The sequence below is a fragment of the Dendrobates tinctorius genome, unplaced genomic scaffold (genome assembly GCF_039654945.1).
Source record: "Dendrobates tinctorius isolate UK_male_01 unplaced genomic scaffold, ASM3965494v1 ptg000028l, whole genome shotgun sequence".
In the NCBI taxonomy this organism is placed as follows: Eukaryota; Metazoa; Chordata; class Amphibia; order Anura; family Dendrobatidae; genus Dendrobates; species Dendrobates tinctorius.
Genome location: NW_027361696.1, coordinates 39028083 through 39054062, shown reverse-complemented (window position 1 = coordinate 39054062; position 25980 = coordinate 39028083). Strand labels below are relative to the sequence as shown.

The 25980-nt window shown below is 44.2% G+C and overlaps 1 protein-coding gene across 1 annotated transcript in view; it reads right to left on the bottom strand.

Moving 5' to 3' along the window:
• Positions 1–25980, bottom strand: part of LOC141084895 (free fatty acid receptor 2-like) — an 89202-nt gene that overhangs the window by 12390 nt on the left and 50832 nt on the right. The window lies entirely within an intron of this gene.

The following is a 25980-nucleotide window of genomic DNA, read 5'->3' as shown; positions in this document are numbered from 1 at the left end:
GGGATTGGCCGTGTGGTACACCAGTGCAGAATAATCCGCATGTAGCAGTGTTCACACAGGGAATGCAGGGCTTCAGGCTCACAACCTCTTAGTAACACCATATAGGGGGGCTGCCCAGTTGCCAACTAGAATGCATCCCGTGTGAACAGAGGCCACAAGTTTGCAGAACCATTTGGGCCCAACTGCACCCTGAAAGAAATATAAAAAGTGCACAAAAAACATATCAATATATGTAAGGTATTGGTTGATATTAAGGCCTTAATATGGAAGCTGACAAACTGCGTCAAAGTTCCTTACACTTGCCAGTCCTACTCTAACAAGAAAACCCCAAAAAGAGGAAAAAATCCTCCAAAAAATTCAGATACAAACCAGACAGGCCTAAATGCATCTGCACTAATGCACATGCATTTAGGCCTGTCTGGTTTGTAGATTGGACAATGTATATATCAAAAAGGATACGGTAATGGTAACAGCTGACGTTGAAGCACTCTATACTTCCATATGCCACAGCGATGGATGTAGAGCTGTTTCATGGTATTTAAATGCCAGCAACATGGACAAAGAGATGGTCCTATTACTGCTACAACTTCTAGAGTATGCCCTCACCCACAACATCTTTATTTTTCAGAATAACACCTATCTAAAACTCCAAAGGTACAGCTATGGGGCATGCTGTGCCCTCTCATATGCAAACTTTTTTTTAGGAGCCTGGGAGCGAGATATATTTGTATGTGAACAGTACCTATTCTGCCTCTTCCTGATGACTGCAAATCCCAAGCATTCTAATTATCAGCTTCTTAGATAATTGTGTAACTTGTTCTCACACCACCAGGTGTCCGCAGATAGGTTAACTCCACCAGCAATGCAACTGTAGAAAAACCAGGACAAACGATGCTGTTTTTTTCCAAAATCTTGTACTAGTTTACAATGAACAGGAGGTAAAAAGGAGTAATCTGTACAGGGGAGTACACATGAGTCTTGAGTAATGGCTGCTGTAGGCTAAACTGGAGAAGAAAGGAGGAGCAACCTAATACAGAGCTCAACTACGGGAAGGACATAGGGACAATCTTCACACAGTCTAATTCTACTTAGCAACAACAGGGAATTTTGCTGATTGGAGGAAAAAACTCAACACAGAGAATATACATTACAGGTTGTTCCCATTTATGGGACACAACACTCCCCATCTGAAATTGTCAGATTTCATAAGTCCTTATGCGACGTAAGGAGTCGACTCTGTCCCTCAACGTCATGAAGACTGCAATGAGAGGAAAGATGAAAACAATGCAACATAATGCAGAAATCAAGTCCATACTTGCAGTAAATGTAGTCCTTCAATAAAAAATGAAAAAATAGAAAAATAAGTCCAATAGAAAAACCCATCTTCGGATTGGGGAAGCGGCAACATGCAACTCTTTCACCAACCCTAAGTAGAAGTTCTAATTCACAAGAAGTTTAAAGTTCAGTTGGACACTGATAGCCCTGCGTCCTAGCATGGCAGCAACATGCAGAGGCACGCTCCCCGTCGTGGCAGAGTCCAGCGGCAAAGTTAAGTTCATGTGACTCCTGCTCAAAAGAGCCAGCAGGTAATGAACCTGAAATGGATGTCAGCAGGCGTGATGGCTCACCAGCTGGAAGGATGTCCAGGGTGATAAGATCTCTGCTTCCGTACTGGCACCTTGGACAACCAACTTGTAATGCAGGTTTGCTCGAGATCCTTCCTAGACTCTGGTTCTCTTGGCTCAAGTTTGTTAACAAGTTCATCACAGGGTGATGCTTGGGCAGGGTGATGCTTGGGAAGTGAACGTGTCTTGTTCGACATCCGGCTGTGTGCTGAGGCTGTGTTGCATTGGGAGAACGCTAGCACTGTCGGTAAAAGGTAGGCTTGACCAGGCTTGTGATAGAGATAGGCGTCAAAGGCTGGGAACTTAGCAGTTGCTTGCTAGGAATCCCTTTGCAACTCAGTCTTTGCCGGAAGAGAAGGTGAGGGAGCTACCCAGCTGTTATAATTGCCTTCTGTGGGTTTGATGCTCGTGACCCTGATAATCACCTTGTCTTTCTCTGTAGGTGGTGAGTTTTCCTTGGTTGTATGATCGAGTGCTGTTGTCTCAAGGTTGTACCCTCGAGGATAAAGCAAACTTGAATAGTCGGATGGTTTAGAGAAATCCTGTAATTGCTTGAACAATGCATTCTCTATGGCTTTGGGACTGCCAAAGCTACGTTCTAGTCTTTCCCATGCAACCATGAGACCAACTGCTGAATTACTGATGTGGACGGATCTGAGCCTCTTGACCCGCTCTGTGGATTGAGGTCCGAGCCACTTGATTAGCAGATCCAGCTCTTCAGCAGCAGTGATGCCAAGGTCACCAATTGTGGCTTTAAAAGCACATTTCCAACCTCTAGAGTTCTTTGGTTGATCATCGAACCTTGTGAGACCGGTCTTAGTAAGTTCACGGTGAACCATGTACTGTTATGATTAGGTAACCGAGGATAACAGGAATAGGCGAGGCAACCAGATAACCAGAGAGGTTGGTAACTGAGCGGATTGCAGACCCCTAAACTGACAACACAACTAGAATTAGCCGTGGGACGTACCTACAATGCCCTAGACACCTCGGAACAGTTAAAGAATTAACTAAGCCTAAAGAGAGAAAGCTAAACTGCCCCCGAAGTAGAACCCCAAAGGAATGGACAGCCCCCGAACATATATTGCCGGTGAGACAAGATGAGGCACAAACACAGGCAGAAAATAGATTAAGCAAATGATGGGGCCCAAACTGTCTAGATAGAATAGGACAGGAAAGGATACTGTCTGTAATCACGCAAAAAACCCTAAGAAAACTCCAACATGTCTGATATGCAAAAATACTAAGACCACACGACCTCTCCCCCACTAAATCAGAACTCTGGTGTAACTGGACGCAAACAAAAGATACTGATATAACAGGGGGATTAGAAATACTGCAAAGACTGACATAAGCTGTGGCAAATGAAACAGGGTCCAGTACAGGTCCCAGCAGGGAACCAGGCTGGACTCACACCAACAAGGCAGAAATCAGAGAAAAGCAAAAAGTGGATCAAATGCAAAAAGATTCAAGCAGACAAATAACTTATCTGAAAGATGCAGGACATGCAGGAGGCAAGCAGACTTCCAAAAACTCAGGAAGAAAACCAATTCACCGGCAAGAGCTGAGGGAAGGTTGCTCACTTAAATCAATCCAGTCTGTAACACCTGACCTCCAATCATCCTGCTCAGGTGATTGACTTCTGTCAGCCAGACCAGCTCCATTACCTGCAGCAACCACCAGAGGTAGCCCAAACTCAGAAGCCAGGTCAAAAGTGTTCACAACAATGCACCTTGCAAAGTCAGACATGTTGGTTTTCCCTGACTTTGGGAAGACAATTACTGGCTGAGTAGCGCTGTTCATATGGTCTGTAGCGTCTTGACTTAGAAACACAGGATAGTTGTCATGATCTCAGTGCGGGTTTGACTCGCACACGTGGGGTTAATGTCTGGAACCAGTGCTGATGACTGGCATTTCTGGGGTTAAAGGTTGTGATCCCGGTGCAGGCTTACCTGCACACCTGGGGCTATGATTGTGGCCTCTCCCTGGTTCTGGGGGAGGCTTCTTATAGCCTCAGAACGCTCCCATCCCTGTCAGTTATACTTTCGCCCTTGGCATTGTGTGGTGACCCCTGAGTGTGTTAGTGCTGTGTTCTGGTTACTTGACTCTCTGTGTATGACTCGGTCTGTTCCCTGGATATCGCTTTGGATTCTGTCTGGTACCTCCTATGTCTGTTTGGGTTTGATCTCTGCTTGGCCCTGATTATCCGCTCTGTCTCCTCCCTGTTACTGTACTGATATCTTGTGTATGACCTTTTGCTTTGTCTGACCTCCCGTCTGTTTATCCCTCCTGTACCTCGCTTGTCTGTACTGTGCATGACTTCTGCTTTGCCATCATCTGAGTTCTCTGGCTTCTCTGTCAATAAGCCCCGCCCCCTTGCAGTCACATGACCATAGGTCCTGTGCAAGCTTGCTCATTTTCAGTGTCCGCAGGTCCCGTGCCTCTTTACTTTCCAGCGCTGACTGGACCCTGACACTATTAGCTTGTAGCACGCTTTGTCACCCCTGCTGCCCTGCTCCCCAGGTAACTCTTAGCACTGCTTCTGTACTCAGGACACGTGCACTGGCTCTATGAGCAAGTGTAGTGCGGTGTCTCTGACAATAGTATGATGCGGCATGAGCATTTAGTGCAGTAACCGGTTTACTGAGAATAGTTTCTGCCATAGATGTGTCTGGAGCTGTATGGCTTTGCTGGGGTGTAGGATCTGGCTGTATATTGAAGCATGAAGGAGGTTCGGGTTTGAATGTTTGTGGTACATTGGACTGACCTTGAAAGCTGGGAGCTGCAGGTGGATCAACATCTTGATGCTTTGGAGAGGGGTCGATACTGACGGCAATGTTGGTGATGGTCAGAGGTTTGCTGGCTTGGTTCAGCACATAGTCTCTTGTGCGTTTAAGTGAGTCTTCCGTGTCGAATTCGCACAAATTGAGGCTGCCTCCTTGGCTCCCACCTCTGGACTTGCTGGAAGACCTTTAGCTTTGCCACGACTGCTGCATGTTCACATTCCTTATGCAGGGCTTCTATTTCCACCGTCTCCCATGCAGATTCAGCTTCCATCTCTGCCTTCTTGCGTGCAGATTCAGCTTCCATCTCTGTCTTCCTTTGGGCGAAAACGGCTTGCACTTTCGTAGATTCCGCTTTGGCACTCACTCTTATGAATTGCTCAATGAGGGTTGCGTACCTAGATGAGCTTGACTTGACTGAGTGCTTTGAGCTCCTAGCGGACCTGGATCTGGGCGATGTCGCTTCTGACATTTGTGCGATTTTTGCTTCTGTATTGTTCACAATGTCACGCACGGTGAAGTCTAGTTCGTCATTGAGCTGTTGGAAGTCATGAAGTTCCTTTAGAGACTCTAGGGTATTTAATTTCAGCAGAGTAGAGATGTATTTTTTACAAGTGTCTTTATAAGACTGGTATGTATAGAATCATAGAATCGTAGAGTTGGAAGGGACCTCTTGGGCCATCTGGTCCAACCCCCTGCTCAAAGCAGGATTCTCTAAATCATCCCAGTCAGATGTCTGTCCAGCCTCTGTTTGAAGAATTCCATTGAAGGAGAACTCACCACTTCTCGTGGCAGCCTGTTCCACTCATTGATCACTCTAACTGTCAAAAAGTTTTTTCTAATATCTAATCTGTCTCCTCCCATTCAGTTTCATCCCATTGCTTCTAGTCTTTCCTTGTGCAAATGAGAATAAAGTTGATCCTTCTACAATGTGACAGCCCTTTAGATATTTGTAGACAGCTATTAAGTCTCCTCTCAGTCTTCTCTTTTGCAAACTAAACATTCCCAAATCCTGCAACCTTTCCTCATAAGACAGGGTTTGCAGACCGGTCACCATTCTGGTCGCTCTTTTCTGAACCTGCTCCAGTTTGTTGATGTCTTTTTTAAAATGTGGTGCCCAAAACTGGACACAATATTCCAGATGAGGTCTGACCAAAGAGGAGTAGAGGGAAATAATGACTTCACGTGATCTAGACTGTATGCTTCTGTTAATACATCCTAGAATTGCATTTGCCTTTTTTGCTGCTGCATCACACTGTTGACTCATATTCAGTCTGTGATCTATTAGTATACCCAAGTCTTTTTCACATGTGCTGTCACTTAGCCCTATTCCTCCCATTCTGTATATGCTTTTTTCATTTTTATTGCCCAGATGTAGAGTACAATTGTTCAAGGGCTCCCTCTGGTGGTAACTCGTGAGAGCCAGGCACAGTTAAGACAGTCACTTGGTTCAGCACTATTTTCCATAGGAAAGTTTTGTGGTGTAGGAATTCACTTTTGGTTGATTCTAGGTTCTCTTTGACTTTCCATGCAGGATTGGTTGATCAATTGGATCTTTCACTGCAAAATGTGAGAAGTTCTGTTTTCATTTCTTGCTGCTGCAGGACTGGCAGTGAAAGGGTTCTTTTAGTCTCGGACATAGTGGCAGGAGTGCAAGGGTGGAGGATATTCTGCTCCCGGTTGTCAAGGGGACCAATACAAAGTTGCAAGTAGATGAGCTGAAGAGCACAGAATGTGATACAAGTCTATGAAAACTGCAGCTTCTCAATAGTTTATAGAAAGATAATCCTTTCTCTGGATTACAGGCTGTGAACTGTTCATAGTAACAGGTATATCTTTGGCTGTGCAATTTTCTGAGGTGAAGAGTACAGAGAATGTCTGCAGTCCATGTAAGCTGCTGTTGTTGTGGCTTTAAGTTAGCCTTATAAACAATCCTCTTATTGGATTACAGCTGTATACTATTCCTGGAGACAGCTATTCCTTTTTGCTATTCTGCCTCTTCTTAAGTGCTGAAAATCCCAAGCATTCTAATTATCAGCTTCTTAGATAATTGTATAACTAGTACTCACACCACCAGGCATCCGCAGATAGGTTAACTCCACCGGCAATGCAACTGTAGAAAGACCAGGAGAAATTATGCTGTTTTCTTACAAAATCTTGTATTAGTTTACAATGAACAGAAGGTAAAAAGGACTAATCTGTACAGGGGAGTACACATGCGTCTTGAGTAATGGCTGCTGTAGGTGTAGTACGTGTGCCGACTGGGGGGTGGTCCCTTTTGGCCGCGGAACAGACTGGAGGCAGAAATCCGTTAATCAGGTCCAAACTTTATTTGGTGTCCGCTTGACATCCACAGCAGACACACCAGCTTCTGTTCCCTGGCCTGGGTACCTGTCACCTTCATTCTGCTTCGATTGGCGAAGACCCTCCGGGTTCTTTCACCGTGGCTGCCGTTAGGCCCACGGCCACGCGCTTCCCCCTGGCTAAGTCTGCCCGCTGTACACCTACTCACTCTTCGGTGTCACAGCCGTCCGGTACCCAAACCTTCTGTCAGTAACTGCCGTCCCTTCCTGCGGATGCCTCCTCAGGGCCACTGCCCTCTCTGATTACCCGTCTCTGGCTCTCCTCTGTCCTTCCTGAGCTTCTCTCTCCATCCTCTCCTGTGCTCTTCTCACTTCTTTCTTCCTTGTGGGTGTCTCACTGCCCTGCTCCTGGGAATCTCTCTCTCTTATATCTCCTCTTTCTGGAAATCCCCTTCTCAGTCCCGTAGCTCCGCCCACCATGACTATGCAGTTTCCCCAGCCTAAGGCCTGCTGTTAAGTCCTTTTCTCACTGCTCTCTGTCTCCATCTTGTGGCCAAAACCTGGTACTACGTCTTCCTGCACTAATTCCCAGCTGTTAACCATAAACATACAAGAAAGCATAGTGCACATCATCCTTTACATGTTCATGGGTCAGTCCACCCCCTACATAGGCTAAACTGAAGAAGGGAGGAGCAACCTAATACAGAGCTCAACTACGGGAGGGACAATCTTCACACAGTCTAATTCTACCTAGCAACAACAGGGAATTTTGCTGATTGGAGGAAAAAACAACACAGAGAATATACATTACAGGTTGTTCCCATTCGTGAGACACAACAGTACCTCATTCCACCCTAGTGTTAGGCTGGATGAGGTACATTGACGACATTTGGTTTATCTGGGGAGGGGCCTATTTAGGATTTGGGATTGTTCATGGAAACATTGAATTGTAATGATTTAAACATTAAACTCACTTTCAAATATGAAAGGACAATTGATTTTCTTGATCTTATAATTACAGCTGATGAAAATGGTTACCTTTCCACTGATATCTTCAGAAAGCCGACCACCACAAATTCCTTCTTTCATGCGGATTCGTCACATCCACTGGCAGATATGTGAGGTAGCCCCACAGGACAATTTGCAAGGGCTTAAAGACTTTGCACCAATCCCAAAGATTTTGAGCTCCAATCCATCGATTTAACCCAAAGATTCAGCGAAAGAGGATACAGTAAAAGAAATATCAGACGGTGGTACCCACGAGCATGTAATACGTCGAGAAACCAACTATTATATGGGAATGTGACAAGAAACGAGGCCAATAAATCCAAACATGTAGGCACTTTAAATGATATCATCAGTGCAACCCCATGGGGTTCAAAATGAAAGGTATAATTCTCATATCACTGGGGGTTTTAATCCTTGGGAATTCAACATTGGACTAGGACTTGTTTTTTACTTCAGGTGTGGCCAAACTGTTTTAAACTACCCTTAAGAAGTTAATATCATTCACTAAAACAGAGGGACAGCAGCACTGTTCTCCTTCGCTTCCTAATTGCTTCTGCTTTCATTGGATAGTAGGGCAGAAAAATTGGAAAGTCAATAAACTTTGCAAAAAAAAAATAACGTGAGAGAAGTTCTGGTTCTCCTTAACCCCTTTCTGACATCTGATGTACTATCCCGTCCACGGTACCTGGGCCGGTATGACAGGGGACGGGATAGTACGTCAGCGCGATCAGCGGCACTCACGGGGGGAGTGCCGCTGATTGCGGCCGTGTGTCAGCTGATTATCACAGCTGACACCTGGCACTATGTGCTAGGATGGCCGCGGGGGCCTTCGGGGTCCTGCAGAGAGGTGTCTTTCTCAGTGCTTGCTGAGAGCAGGCACTGAGAAAGCCTGAGCAGCGCCTGTCAGATTGCTGATCTGACACTAGACAGTGATGTCCCCACCTGGGACAATAAGATAAAGTAAAAAAAAAAAAAATCACGTGTAAAAATAATTAAAAAAATATTCCTAAATACATAAATAAAAAACATTCCCTAATAAATTCATTTATTTTCTAAAAAATAATACCAAAACAATAAAAGTGCACATGCTTAGTATCACCGCATCTGTAATGACCCGCCCTATAAAATTGTCCCACTAGTTAACCCCTTTAGTGAACCCCTTAAAAAATAAAAATAAAAAACAAAGCAAAAAATTATGCTTTATCATTATACTGCCGAACAAAAAGTGCAATTACACGCAATCAAAAAGACAAATATAAATAAACATGGCACCGCTGAAAACATCATCTTGTCCCACAAAAAACGAGCTGCAATACAGCATCATCATCAAAAAAATAAAAAAGTTATAGCTTGCAGAATAAAGCGATGCAAAAATAATTATTGTTTATATAAAATTGTTTTTATTGTATAAAAGCGCCAAAACATAAAAAATTAAATAAATGAAGTATCGCTGTAATCGTAACGACCCAAAGAATAAAACCGCTTTATCAATTTTACCACACGCAGAACGGTGTAAACGCCCCCCCAAAAAGAAATTCATGAAATGCTAGTTTTTGCTCATTCTGCGTCCCAAAAGTCGGAATAAAAAGCGATCAAAAAAGTCACGTGCCCGAAAATGGTACCAATAAAAATGTCAACTCGTCCTGCAAAAAATAAGACCTCACATGACTCTGTGGGTCAAAATATAGAAAAATTATTGCTCTGAAAATGTGGTGATGCAAAAACTGTTTTTACAATAAAAAGCATCTTTTAGCGTGTGACAGCTGCCAAACATAAAAACCCGCCATATATAGTAAATCAAACCCCCCCGTTATCACCCCCTTAGTTAGGGAAAAATAGTTAATAAAATTAAAAAAAATGTATTTATTTCCATTTTCCCACTAGGGTTAGGTTTAGGGTTAGGGCTAGGTTTAGGGCTGAGATTAGGGTTAGGGGTGTGTTGGGGTTAGGGTTGGAGGCAGAATTGGGGGGTTTCCACTGTTTAGGTACATCAGGGGCTCTCCAAAGGCAACATGGCGCCTGATCTCAATTCCAGCCAATTCTGCGCTGAAAAAGTCAAACGGTGCTCCTTCCCTTCCAAGCTCTGCCATGCGCCCAAACAGTGGTTTACCCCCATATATGGGATATCAGCCTACTCAGGACAAATTGCACAACAACTTTTGGGGTCCAATTTCTCCTGTTACCCTTGGGAAAATAAGAAATTGAGGGCAAAAATATTATTTTTGTGGAAAAAATATGATTTTTTTTATTTTTATGGCTCTACGTTATAAACTTCTGTGAAGCACTTGGGTTCAAAGTGCTCACCACACATCTAGATAAGTTACTTGTGGGGTCTAGTTTCCAAAATGGGGTCACTTGTGGGGGGGTTTCCAGTTTAGGTACATCAGGCGCTCTCCCAAGGCGACATGGTGCTGCTTCCCTTCCGAGCTCTGCCATGTGCCCAAATAGTCGCTTACCCCCACATATGGGGTATCAGCGTACTCAGGACAAATTGCACAATAAGTTTTGTGGTTCTGTTACCCTTGGGAAAATAAAAATTGGGGGTGAAAAGATCATTTTTGTGGAAAAAATATTTTTTAATTGTACGGCTGTACGTTATAAACTTCTGTGAAGCCCTTGGGGGTTCAAAGTTCTCACCACATATCTAGATAAGTTCCTTGGAGGGTCTGGTTTCCATAATGGGGTCACTTGGGGGGGGTTTCCACTGTTTAGGCACATCAGGGGCTCTCCAAACGTGACATGGCGTCCGATCTGAATTCCAGCCAATTTTGCGTTGAAAAAGTCAGCTGGCGCTCATTCCCTTCTATCTCTGCCATGCGCCTAAATAGTGGCTTCCCCCCACATATCAGGTATCAGCATACTCAGGAGAAATTGCGCAATAACTTTTGCAGTCCAATTTCTCCTGTTACCCTTGGTAAAATAAAAAAAATTGGACCTGAAGTAATTTTTTTGTGAAAAAGTTAAATGTTCATTTTTTTTAAACATACAAAAAATTCCTGTGAAGCACCTGAAGGGTTAATAAACTTCTTGAATCTGGTTTTGAGTACCATCAGGGGTGCAGTTTTTAGAATGGTGTCTCTTTTGGGTATTTTCTATCACATAGACCCCTCAAAGTGACTTCAAATGTGATGTGGTCCCTAAAAATAAAATGGTGTTGTAAAAATGAGAAATCGCTGGTCAACTTTTAACCCTTATAACTTCCTAACAAAAAAAAAAAATTTGTTCCAAAATTGTGCTGATGTAAAGTAAACATGTGGGAAATGTTACTTATTAAGTTTGTTGTGTGCCATATCTCTGTGATTTAAGGGCATAAAAATTAAAAGTTGGAAAATTGCTAAATTTTTGCCAATTTCCGTTTTTTCAACAAATAAATGCAAGTTATATGAATGAAATTTTACCACTAACATGAAGTACAATATGTGACGAGAAAACAGTGTCAGAATCACCGGGATCCATGGAAGCGTTCCAGAGTTATTACCTCATAGAGAGACAGTGGTCTGAATTGTAAAAATTGGCCTGGTCATTAACATGCAAACCACCCTGGGGGGGGTGAAGGGGTTAAAGTTTAAAGCTCATAAAACCTCTGCTCCTACATGGCACTTTGCTTTGTTTTGTAAAAGTTTGTTTGTTTGTTGCTTTGTTTAGTGAATGAATTTACAAAAAAGTTTTTTAGTTTTTTTAATAATTATAATAATAACAATTCACATTACTTAGTCCATTGTTATACCATTTTTCTTGGAAGGATTTAGAAAAGGAAACCAAATGATATCAACAAGGAATAGTTAAACTTGGCTTCATTTCCAGTCAATATAGAGGCAAACTGACAAAGTTTCTCTGCAAGTCCTTTGCAACTGACCCTGGCACTCTGCAACTGACACATGTCCTCTGCAACTGACACAGGTCCTCTACAACTGACACAGGCCCTCTACAACTGACACAGGCCCTCTACAACTGACACAGGCCCTCTGCAACTGACACAGGCCCTCTGCAACTGACACAGGCCCTCTGCAACTGACACAGGTCCTCTGCAACTGACACAGGCCCTCTGCAACTGACACAGGTCCTCTACAACTGACACAGGCCCTCTGCAACTGACACAGGCCCTCTGCAACTGACACAGGCCCTCTGCAACTGACACAGGCCCTCTACAACTGACACAGACCCTTTACAACTGACACAGACCCTCTACAACTGACACAAGTCATTTGCAACTGACCCTGGCACTCTGCAACTGACACATGTCCTCTGCAACTGACACATCTCCTCTGCAACTGACACATGTCCTCTGCAACTGACACATGTCCTCTGCAACTGACACAGGCCCTCTGCAACTGACACAGGCCCTCTGCAACTGACACAGGCCCTCTGCAACTGACACAGGCCCTCTGCAACTGACACATGTCCTCTGCAACTGACACATGTCCTCTGCAACTGACACAGGCCCTCTGCAACTGACACAGGCCCTCTGCAACTGACACAGGCCCTCTGCAACTGACACAGGCCCTCTGCAACTGACACAGGCCCTCTGCAACTGACACAGGCCCTCTACAACTGGCACAGGCCCTTTGCAACTGACACAGGCCCTCTGCAACTGACACAGGCCCTTTGCAACTGACACAGGCCCTTTGCAACTGACACAGGCCCTCTGCAACTGACACAGGCCCTCTGCAACTGACACAGGCCCTCTGCAACTGACCCTGGCACTCTGCAACTGACACATGTCCTCTGCAACTGACACATCTCCTCTGCAACTGACACAGGCCCTCTGCAACTGACACAGGCCCTTTGCAACTGACACAGGCCCTTTGCAACTGACACAGGCCCTTTGCAACTGACACAGGCCCTTTGCAACTGACACAGGCCCTCTGCAACTGACACAGGCCCTCTGCAACTGACACAGGCCCTCTACAACTGGCACAGGCCCTTTGCAACTGACACAGGCCCTCTGCAACTGACACAGGCCCTCTGCAACTGACACAGGCCCTTTGCAACTGACACAGGCCCTTTGCAACTGACACAGGCCCTCTGCAACTGACACAGGCCCTCTGCAACTGACACAGGCCCTCTGCAACTGACCCTGGCACTCTGCAACTGACACATGTCCTCTGCAACTGACACATCTCCTCTGCAACTGACACAGGCCCTCTGCAACTGACACAGGCCCTTTGCAACTGACACAGGCCCTTTGCAACTGACACAGGCCCTCTGCAACTGACACAGGCCCTCTGCAACTGACACAGGCCCTCTGCAACTGACCCTGGCACTCTGCAACTGACACATGTCCTCTGCAACTGACACATCTCCTCTGCAACTGACACATCTCCTCTGCAACTGACACATGTCCTCTGCAACTGACACAGGCCCTCTGCAACTGACACAGGCCCTCTGCAACTGACACAGGCCCTCTACAACTGACACAAGTTCTTTGTATCTGACTCTGATACTCTGCAACTGACATCGGCCCTCTACAACAGACACAGGCCCTCTACAAATGACACAGACCCTCAAAACCTTATTAAAATCCTCCTCAACCATACAGATAAATGTATCTACAGTCATGGCCAAAAGTATTGACACCCCTGCAATTCTGTCAGATAATACTCAGTTTCTTCCTGAAAATGTTTGCAAACACAAATTCTTTGGTATTATTATCTTCATTTAATTTGTCTTAAATGAAAAAACACAAAAAGAATTGTCCTAAAGCCAAATTGGATATAATTCCACACCAAACATAACAAAGAGGGTGGACAAAAGTATTGGCACTGTTCGAAAAATCATGTGATGCTTCTTTAATTTGTGTAATTAACAGCACCTATAACTTACCTGTGGCACCTAACAGGTGTTGGCAATAACTAAATCACACTTGCAGCCAGTTGACATGGATTAAAGTTGACTCAACCTCTGTCCTGTGTCCTTGTGTGTACCACATTGAGCATGGAGAAAAGAAAGAAGACCAAAGAACTGTCTGAGGACTTGAGAAACCAAATTGTGAGGAAGCATGAGCAATATCAAGGCTACAAGTCTATCTCCAAAGACCTGAATGTTCCTGTGTCTACCGTGCGCAGTGTCATCAAGAAGTTTAAAGCCCATGGCACTGTGGCTAACCTCTCTAGATGTGGCCGGAAAAGAAAAATTGACAAGAGATTTCAATGCAAGATTGTGCGGATGTTGGATAAAGAACCTCCACTAACATCCAAACAAGTTCAAGCTGCCCTGCATTCCAATGGTACAACGGTGTCAACCCGTACTATCCGTCGGCATCTGAATGAAAAGGGACTGTATGGTAGGAGACCCAGGAAGACTCCACTTCTTACCCCGAGACATAAAAAAGCCAGGCTGGAGTTTGCCAAAACTTACCTGAAAAAGCCTAAAACATTTTGGAAGAATGTTCTCTGGTCAGATGAGACAAAAGTAGAGCTTTTAGGGCAAAAGCATCAACATAGAGTTTACAGGAGAAAAAAGAGGCATTCAAAGAAAAGTACACGGTCCCTACAGTCAAACATGGCGGAGGTTTCCTGATGTTTTGGGGTTGCTTTGCTACCTCTGGCACTGGACTGCTTGACCGTGTGCTTGGCATTATGAAGTCAGAAGACTACCAACAAATTTTGCAGCATAATATAGGGCCCAGTGTGAGAAAGCTGGGTCTACCTCAGAGGTCATGGGTCTTCCAGCAGGACAATAACCCAAAACACACTTCAAAAAGCACTAGAAAATGGTTTGAGAGAAAGCACTGGAGACTTCTAAGGTGGCCAGCAATGAGTCCAGACCTGAATCCCATAGAACACCTGTGGAGAGATCTAAAAATGGCAGTTTGGAGAAGGCACCCTTCAAATATCAGGGATCTGGAGTAGTTTGCCAAAGAAGAATGGTCTAAAATTCCAGCAGAGCATTGTAAGAAACTCATTGATGGTTACCGGAAGCAGTTGGTCGCAGTTATTTTGGCTAAAGGTTGTGCAACCAAGTATTAGGCTGAGGGTGCCAATACTTTTGTCCGGCCCATTTTTGAAGTTTTGTGTGAAATGATCAATGTTTTGCTTTTTGCTTCATTCTCTTTTGTGTTTTTTCATTTAAGACAAATTAAATGAAGATAATAATACCAAAGAATTTGTGTTTGCAATCATTTTCAGGAAGAAACTGAATATTATCTGACAGAATTGCAGGGGTGTCAATACTTTTGGCCATGACTGTATGTTATGTTAATGTGAGAAGGTCAGGGTATTCTTACTCTTTGGTTTCAAGGAGGAAAATGGTGGAGATATAGTAGACATGAGTAGACATCTTCATGAATTGAGGAGTTGCATATTGATTGAAATCTATCCCATTGCTCTGCACATGGCAGCTTAAGATCTTTCACTGCAATTATTCTCACAATTAAATATACTTGAATCAATATGCAATCTGTCATCCCTTGTCAGATCAACCTTACTTCTAACTCATTTCAAGTATTAACTGGAGGCCCCCTTTCTGACCCCTCATTGCCCATTATATTGCATCCTGTGTATTATATTCTTGGTTGTGTCAATTGCTTTGAATCTGGTCTATTTTAATAGTGTGGAGAAATACATGATGTCACAGTACTATTTAAAACTTTTTTTTGTAATCCTTCCCCTTTATTATAATTTTTGGTCACCTAAAAGCTTCCCCTATATGACATTTCTGCTTAGAAACCTTCTGTTTTAGTTATGTGTACTAATAAAATGTAATTTTATCATGGATCTCTTCTCAAATCGATCCTTTATACCTGTGGCTTGAGCTAATAATGTTTGTCAGTAGTCTAAGAAGAGCCATTAGCAATATCAACGGATATTAGTGGTCAATTAGTCTTGTTTACTCTTTTGATAACAGATTTTTTCTGTCCCAATGGATTTCAAAGCCAAGGAAAATACTTTGTGATCTAAGGCCGTTTATATTTTTAAGCAGAATGTCATAGTCGGTTTTCAAGATACCTCTACTAGTAACAAAGAAACGACGCAACGTTACAAAAATGCTCTCCACCAAAAAATTAAAATCTTGTGGCATAAGAGTACATTAGAGAACAAGTTAAGTAAAAAATTGTCCCCAGAGGATTGCGTGTTCAAATCTACCCATCAATTGATCTGGATGATGAGAGTTTGACAAATAGATGGACTGAAACTGCCACCCCCTACCCTTTCATTAGGTGAACTAGACACTGAATTGGACTCTGGACAAAAGTTATCATCTCGATAACTAGTTCAAAGATTTGAACAGGGATTTCGATAAATGGGAAGAAGAAATTAGTCAGGGCAAATCAAATAAATATTTACGGGACATGAAAGATTACAAAACCCCCAAAATATACCGCTGGCAACAACCCAAAAAAAAAGGCCTTCCCTGGTACTCGACCTAAAGATAGGTCAGATACCTCTAGTATCTCAGGAAATGAAAGCAGTGCCTCTGTCAGCGATTCCGAATATCCCAGGGATTCATATTTGAGAAGTGGAAGCTGTTGTAAATTCCCAGATATATTTAAAAAAACCATAAAGACACAGAAAAAACAAAGAGCAATTTAAGGTAATCAATTTATCTGCACATACCTTAACTGATAATGAATGTAACATCCTTGAGAGGGGATTAACCTTTTCCCCATCTTCCCATCGAGACACCTTTACCTCAGTAAAAGATATCCATCTATTTGCCAGAAAGATCATTTTGAAGAAATTACATTTTAAACCAGAAATCCAGTCTATGTTTACTACCTAGGAGGAAAAGGAGGCCCTCAGAACACTTAAATTTCTAGAGAATGAATAATATGCAAATTGCCTCTTCAGAAAGAAAGAGGACTTTTACTCTACAGCGCCACCTATTGGTAGTAGCGATCCTACAAGTCACAATCAACCCTTTAACGAGTCTTGTAGTATGACTTAGGATACAAGCCAAATCAGAATCTCAATTTGCAGACACGGTGTTTCGAGCTGTTGGCTCTCGTCAGTGCAAAGTATGAGATCTGATTTGGCAAGGTGAGAGGCTCTGGACTAGGGTCTAAGAAGTAAGGTTTCTCCTTGCGGAGAGTGACATGCCAGCTGTGGCTTGTCAAGGTAAGGAGACTTATTCGCCGTGCAATGCTCCTCTGGGAAAATAATATGCAAATTGCCTCTTCAGAAAGAAAGAGGACTTTTACTCTACAGCGCCACCTATTGGTAGTAGCGATCCTACAAGTCACAATCAACCCTTTAACGAGTCTTGTAGTATGACTTAGGATACAAGCCAAATCAGAATCTCAATTTGCAGACACGGTGTTTCGAGCTGTTGGCTCTCGTCAGTGCAAAGTATGAGATCTGATTTGGCAAGGTGAGAGGCTCTGGACTAGGGTCTAAGAAGTAAGGTTTCTCCTTGCGGAGAGTGACATGCCAGCTGTGGCTTGTCAAGGTAAGGAGACTTATTCGCCGTGCAATGCTCCTCTGGGAAAATAATATGCAAATTGCCTCTTCAGAAAGAAAGAGGACTTTTACTCTACAGCGCCACCTATTGGTAGTAGCGATCCTACAAGTCACAATCAACCCTTTAACGAGTCTTGTAGTATGACTTAGGATACAAGCCAAATCAGAATCTCAATTTGCAGACACGGTGTTTCGAGCTGTTGGCTCTCGTCAGTGCAAAGTATGAGATCTGATTTGGCAAGGTGAGAGGCTCTGGACTAGGGTCTAAGAAGTAAGGTTTCTCCTTGCGGAGAGTGACATGCCAGCTGTGGCTTGTCAAGGTAAGGAGACTTATTCGCCGTGCAATGCTCCTCTGGGAAAATAATATGCAAATTGCCTCTTCAGAAAGAAAGAGGACTTTTACTCTACAGCGCCACCTATTGGTAGTAGCGATCCTACAAGTCACAATAATACGAATCCACAGAGGTCAGTCCCATCCCTCCCCATCTGTTTACAAAATCCAGTAAGTTCCCTTCATTGGGACTTTGCCCTAAGGTGGAAGTCTTTATGAAACTGTGACCAAGGATATAGAATCCCTGGCAGCCAATCAAAAGAACCACCACAACTTGTCTAGGCAGGAGGTATTAGCCTTGGAAGAGTTAAAATCTTGGGCTAATGTCATTTACAAACCCGCGGACAAAGGCGGAAATGTTGTTATAAGGCCGACACATGGATGAAAAACAAGCATACAAACAACTGAATGACAATAAGTGCTATTGAAAACTGGAATTTAACTGTCTCCTCTCTTTCCAGAATGAACTGGCAATCATCATGGAGAAAGCATGCCATGCTGGCATCATATCCAAGAAGCTTCCGGATAAGGTCTGTGACAGTCACCCCAAGCTCACTACTTTTTATCTTATACCCAAGGTACATAAAAACTTCTTGGTTTCCCCGGGACGCCCCGTAGTCTCGGAGACCAGAGGATTATGCAAATTGATTTCAGATATTGTTGACCATTTTTGAGACCTTTTGTGTCCACTCTTCCCTTCTTTATTAAAGATGTCAACCAGGCCCTACAACAGATTGACTAGCTCCACCTCAATAATAATAATAATCTTTATTTTTATATAGCAGTAACATATTCCGCAGTGCTTTACAGTTTGCACACATTATCATCACTGTCCCCGATAGGGCTCACAATTTAAATTCCCTATCAGTATGTCTTTGGAATGTGGGAGGAAACCGGAGTGCCCGGAGGAAACCCACGCAAACATGGGGAGAACATACAAACTCCTTGCAGATGTTGTCCTTGGTGGGATTCGAACCCAGGACTCCAGCGCTGCAATGCTATCCACTGAGCCACCGTGCTGCCCAATGAGCCTCAATGAAAATATGCTGATGGTAACCGCAGATGTGGAAGTCCTTTACACTTCAATAAAACACAAAGATGGTCTGTTGGCTATTTCTTGGTTTCTACATTCCAGCAATCTGGTGGGATTTAACCTGATCCTCCTTGAATTTCTTCTAAACCATAACATCTTCATATTTGATCATAACATCTACCTCCAGCTACAAAGTACAGCTATGGGGTCGTCTTGTGCCCCCTCATACACAAATCTGTTTTTAGGACTTTGGGAAAGGAATATCTTCTTGGAGGATGACATTCTGGAAATGGGAAGGGTCCATAATTGGATCAGATATATAGACGACATACTGTTTTTCTGGGATGGCACTGAAGGAAAATTGCAGAACTTGATGCAAAAACTGAATTCGAATGAAAATAACATTAAACTTACCTTTAAATTCGGTAGGAAGTCAGAATATCTTGTTGATAAACCCCATCCTTAAATGGATTTTTCCACCTTCACATCAGTTCGTGGCTAAAAGATCAACTAATCAGAAGGACCTATTGGCCCACTGCCATTACAAATCCTCAAAGGAAAAGAGGTGCAATGACATAAGATTGAACGCCTTTTTTCCCTATGGGCTGAGCAAAGCCTGCCTGAACCTAACCAAATGTAAAACTTTCAACAATTTTGAGAGCTTCCATACCTACGAAATCCACAAACACCTTAACTGTTCATGCAAAGGGGCGATTTATCACACGGAGTGTCCATGTGGCAAGATCATAGGATTAACTACACGCAAACTAAAGGTCAGAGTCAGGGAGCACATCCGTGATATTGACAAGGTGCTCGATAGATGCCAAAACCCTCATCAAGACACTTCCACGCCACTTCAAGAGGGACCACAATTGTAATTCTATGGGCTTACACATTAAAGCAATTGATCAGGTCCACTTAGGACCTAGGGGGTAGGGATTTGGAAAGGATTTTGGCCCAAAAAGAAAGCCAGTAGATTTACCACCTGGGTACACTAAACCTACAGGGGCTGAATGAAAACACGGGCTTTGCTGCATTTCTTTAATATGATCTTATCCAGCCAAGGTATCTTGCTATAAGGGTGGGTGGGCTGTTTACTTTTGTATATTTTAAATGACGGATTTTAATTTAAATTCTTATTTTACAACTGGCATCCTCTTCCTGTCAGCTGCGTTGAAATGACAAATATATATCCTTGGAATCCCCACCATCTGCTTTCACTTCTGAGAGACATTTCTATAAATCATCCCAAGAGAAAAGACTGTTAACTATTACCGCCTTTCTTTTATAACGATCATGATGGACTTTATGAGACTTCGACTGCATGGTGGACTACATCATAGCCCTTATTGTATGCCTCTTGGCCCCGACAATGTCTGTTGTTGTATATTTTAGCAATATTGTGCAATATTACCTTGACATGAGATGTCAGTAGTATTTCAGATGAGAGTAGTCAGCTCAGGGGCAGCTGCGTTCTTATATGCTTCACTTCATCTGGATGGTGGGCTACATCATAGCACTTACTGTATTCCTCTCAGCCACCGGCAAAATCTATTGCTGTGTATTTTAGCAACTTTCTTTATATGTACAGTATACTGGTTGTTAAATTGATACCAATATTAATTTACTACCTTTCCCATAGCAGTATTTTCAGAATCTCCAGTCAATGTTTATCTTAGCATTTTACCACTATTTTGATCTTATTGGCGTCACGAAGTGACTTGCCCTGTGTGACGCGACCAGCAGATCGGTCGGTAACTAAAACAACAAGACAAACAAGGGGACACAGGGGACACAATTACAACGGTGGGCCCTATAATAGGGAACGGGGACGTGGACACCTCCTGCACTCTCCTGAGGCTGTGTCCCTGAACTCTCCTCACGTTCCCTATACAGGTTCTTTCAACCTGTCGCCGACCAGGATACCTTAGTCCCTCACTAGCCCTGCACCTATCCCTTACTAGGGAACTGGCTAGTGCGGACACTGGTCCCACCGCTGTACTAATAAACACCAAGGGAAATAACAGACAGGGAAAAATAAACAACACTTAGCTTTCTCTGCTGCCAATGCTCCTGAGGCAGCAGAGTACGACACACGGACACAGCTTCCAGCTGAAACACCAAGGATCTCAGATAAGCTGCAACAGCACTGCTCCAATATCTCCTCTCTCCTCCATGGTTGGTTAGGGAATGACCAGTATCACCAACAGTGATGCAGAGCACCTGACAACCTTTTATAGGAAGGAGGGGGTGGTAACACCTGCTGGCTAATTTAAACGTGTAGTAACCCAAGCGGCCACCGGGGGCAAAACCCCATCAGCAGAGCAGCTAAGGTTGTAATAACCCCGGCGGCCATTGGGGGCAAAAACTAATATTAAGCCAGAGGCTTGAGAGAAAAAAAAGGTTATATATGAGCCCGGATCTGCCACAGATCTAAACGTGGATCGTGACCGTTGTTCCTCTTATGTACCTCCCACTAGCGTTTTGGCCACATCCCTATTATTTTTAATTTTAATTTTTTAATTTTAATTTTTTATTCCAAGCATTATTCATCTCATTGACTGCTTGTCAGGCCCCTATAGTCTATTATCACATTAATACCAATACTCCATGCCTCACACTTCACTGGCATATCCGTTTATTATAATACATTGTTTGTTTACTTTTTTTATGCCAACGCACAGCCACCTTCATTTTTCTTTTTTGTTACTTTCTCATCTCACTACAACATACATGTTTCACATATAGTGCTTTTCCTCCACACATCCCATGATCTATCCAGATCACTGATTTCACCTCCTATCCAGCTCATTATACAGTAATCCACCTCTGATCTATACATCCCTTTCATGTCTCTCGCCATCCTGATTGAGCGCATATGCAGCTTTCCCTGTCTTGAGAGTGTCCAGTGATGCTCACACCCTGACACGCTTGAATGTCAGGAGCATGTCCAGGAAGATCCTATCAAGTGGGGAGGGCGGCCACGGCATGCGCCGCTTATGTCATGGACGTCACCAGTTTCCATCTCATGTTGATAGGTTAGTTCAGAATATAAGAACACAGCTGCCTCTCACCCTGACACCCCCCCGGAAGGAGCTGGCGTTGAAACGCACGTCGGGGTGAGGGGACGCTGAGGTGACTACTCCCATCTGAAATACTACTGACACCTTGTGTCAAGATAATATTGCACAGAGCACTTTATTAGTACAACATGTCTTACCAACCATTAACTTACCATTAGGATGGCCCCCCTTTATCTGATAAGTAGACATCTCCACGAATTTAGGGGCTGCATATTGATTCAACTCTAGCCCATTGCTCTACACATTGCAGCTTAAGATCTTTCGCTGGTCTTCTAGTCTAAGACGTGCCATTAGCAATATGAACGGATATTAGTGGTTAATTCGAAGAATCATACTGTAAGGTTCATTGGGACATACAATGAACAGGCCAGAAGCATAAATAACATTTTACGGATATACTGGCCCATTATAAGAACCGATCTAGACCTAATAGAGGTTATAGGCATTCATCCCTCAGATACCTATAGAACAGAGAAGAACCTACTCAGATACTTGACACAGTCATTTTTTTCCATGTGAAAGTCAACCCAGGGTAGACGCGTTGACTTGGAGAATGAAAGAGGGATCTTATCCATGTGGTTCCTGCACTTTTTGCAAGTATTTACCAAAAATGAGAGAATTTGTGAATCATAGTAGATAACAAAAAATCCTGAAAATGGATCATATCAATTGTAAAACATAAGTAGTTGTGTATGCCATAATGTCATGCCAGAAACTATACTGTACATAGGGAAAGAAAGTACAGGAGTGAAGGAGAAGAATATCGAAGGATATTAGCTCAATCAACACCGAAACAGATACAGCCTTATCGGTTCATATGAGGAATGCACATGCTGCCAATCCCTTGGTTCTTAAGATCTGGGAAATTAGGCATCTGGTTCTGGGATCCCAAAAAGGGGGACCTTGATAAAAGGCTCCTTCAAGAGGAATGTAGATGAATCTACAGATTAAACTCTGGTAGCCCAGTGGATTGAATGAGGGATTTACTTTTACTTTTTCCTGTTGGATTAAAGATCCTTGTTGAGGGTCCTTATCACCTTATTTTTCCATCTGGGCTAAATGTTTTTGGGATACATTGGTGTTGAAGACTATGGTCTCCTCTGGCTGTTCCTATATGAAGAAACAATTTTTGAAGTTAGATTTGATTTCCCCTGATTAATTATACGAGATGACTGATTTTGCCTTAGAGTGTAGGTTGTAAGTAATAATGAAACATGATAGGTTGTGATGAGGTTAGGAGAATTGAGGCTAAAGGGGGTTTTACACTAAGCGATATCGCTAGCAATATCGCTAAAACGTCACTGGTTTTGTGACGTTATAGCGATATTGCTAGCGATATCGCTATGTGTGATACTTACCAACGACTGGCTCCCCCGCTGTCCATCGCTGATCGCGCGAGAATGTCCGGGTCCATTTCTCGTCGTCTGCTTCCTGCTGAGACTTCCTGCTGTGACGACGAGCGACGCTGGACGCGGGCGGGAGGACGCAGGATCGCTGTGTGTGAATGGTAAGTATCGTGCGCTGCGTCGCTGCTGCATCGCTGTGAGATCTTTCTGTATGAAAGCTCACTAGCGATCATTTAGCGATGCACCAGCGATCCTGACCGGGTGGGATCGCTGGTCGGATCGCTGGTGCATCGCTAAATGTAAAAGGGCCTTAAGTATTTCTTCTGGGGTGCTAATTGATGTGTGATCAATTGAGATATGTAAGTGTGTACCCGTGAACTAATGACCCTGGGGTGTGATATTATCTTTACTAGATTAACAAGAATATGGAATTACTGTAAAGGTACTGTCACACTTAGCGATGTACCAGCGATCCCGACCAGCGATATGACGCAGTCAGGATCGCTGGTACATCGCTAAGTGGTCGCTAGTGAGCTGCCACACAGGCAGATCTCACCAGCGATATCGCTGGGGACCGGGGCCGCTACTTACCTGTCAGACGAGGCGATCCTGCGTCCTCCCGCCCGGCTCCACGCGTCGCTCGTCGTCACAGTAGGAAGCGCTGCAGGAAGCTGACGACAAGAAACAGTCCTGAACATTCTCGCGCGATCAGCGATAACCAGCGGGGAGCCGGTCGTAGGTAAGTATCAGACACAGCGATATCGCTAGCAATATCGCTATAACGTCACAGGTTATAGCGATATCGCTAGCGATATCGCTTAGTGTGACAGGCCCTTAAGGCTGTGTGCACACGTTGCTTTTTTTGCAGCGTTTTTCCACTGCGGAATCGCCGCAAAAACGCAAAGAAAAAGCATCCCATGCAATCCTATGAGATTCCGCAATGCTTTGCTAATGCTGCGGATTTTTCCGCTGAGGAATCGCATAGCAGAAAAATCCGCAGCCAGCCCATTCTTTTTGCGGAATCACGGCGATTCCGCACCCATAGGAATGCATTGATCCACTTACTTTCCGCATCTGGCTATGCCCACCATGCGCAATGTAAGCGGATCATGTGCGGATGCTACCCACGGTCTGGAGGAGAGGAGACTTTCCTCCAGGTTCTGGGTACCATAATGCTGTAAAAAATAGAATAAAAATAAAAAATAGTGATATACTCACCCTCCGGCGGCCCCCGGAGTCCTTCCCGCCTCTCACCACGCTCCCGGCATCTTCCGGTCCCAGTAATGCTTTACGCGAATGACCGCTGATAACGTTGCGCTCTCGCGAGTGTGACGTCATCTCAGGTCCTTCGCGCAAAGCATTACTGGGACCGGAAGATGCCAGGAGCACCGAAGAGTAGATCGGGGGCCGTCTGAAGGTAGAAAAACAATATTTTAAATTTTTTAAATTATTTTAACATCCTATCTCCAAGCGATGCTAATCGCTTGGAATGTGCAAGCGAAAAACGCTTGCAAAACGCTTGTTTTCAGCGGGAAAAACGCATGCGAATTCGCATGCGTTTTACCCGCGGCGGGAGTGCGGAAATGTTACGGAAATTTCCGCAGCATTTCTGCAACATGGGTATATAGCCTAAAATTTCTATGGGCTAAATGTTAGTAATTACACACATGGTCAAAATTGTTGGTACCCCTCGTTTAATGACAGAAAAATGCACAATGGTGACAGAAATAACTTAAATCTGACAAAAGTAATAATAAATAATAAATCTATGAAAATGAACAAATGAAAATCAGGCATTTCTTTTCAAACATGCTTCCACAGAATTTTTAATAAAATAAAACTAATGAACTAGGCCCGGAAAATAATCCCTGAAAATAATGTGACAAAACAGACATGTTAATTCACGGTGTGTCGACTGATTAGCATCGCAGGTATTTACAAACTTGGAATCAGTGAGTGGGCCTATATAGAGGGCTACAGATCCTCACTGTGCTGTTTGGTGACATGGTAGGCATCACACTCAACCAAGGGTGGGATTCAGAGCCGCAATCCAGTACCTTGTTGCAGCGGCCTGCGGCGCCGGCGCGCAAGTTGACACCACGGAGTGGAGGAGGAGAGGAGCCGAGGAGGGACTCTTGCACTGCTCCCTATCCTGCAGTACACGCACGCCACCCCGCCCGCCAGATACCGCGCACTGATACATCACGTGCACACACTGTGACCCGGCAGCCCCCGCACACTAATACCTGCTGCAGTGCAGCGATTGGGCATCTGATCTCTGACTGGAGTCACGCGCGCGCCGTTACCCAGTGTGTGACTCGAGTTTATCTGTCTGGCCTGCGGCCTGCCTGCAACCTGACAGCATATCATCTTCATCATCACCCCGGTCACCGGCGCGGTGGTGTGGCAGTCAGTCACCAGTTGGCAGTTAGTGTGTTTGTGTGCACGGACGGTGGAGCAGGACGGTGCGGGGGCGCTGGGGGCGGCGGTGAGTACTGGCATTTTTTTTTTAATGCCAGGCCCAGCCTATTGGGGATTATGCTGCCTTTTGGGGACTACTATGCTGCCTATGGGGGATTATGCTGCCTATGGAGGATTATGCTGCCTATTGGGGACTACTATGCTCCTTATTGGGGACTACTATGCTGCCTATGGGGGATTATGCTGCCTATGGGAGACATTTACCTGCCTATTGGGGACATGTGCTACCTATTGGAGACATTTACCTGCTTATAGGGGACCTATGCTGTCTATTGGGGACATTTAACTGCCTATTGGGGACCTATGCTGTCTATTGGGGACCTGTGCTGTGCATTGGGGACCTGTGCTGCCTATTGGGGACCTGTGCTGCCTATAGGGAACAATGCAGCCTATTTTGGACCTGTGCTGCCTATTGGCGACCTGTGCCTGCCTATTGGGGACCTGTGCTGCCTATAGGGAACAATGCTGCCTATTGGGGACCTGTGCTGCCTATTGGGGACCTGTGCTGCCTATTGGGGACCTGTGCTGCCTATTGGGGACCTGTGCTGCCTATTGGGGACCTGTGCTGCCTATTGGGTATGGTGATTTT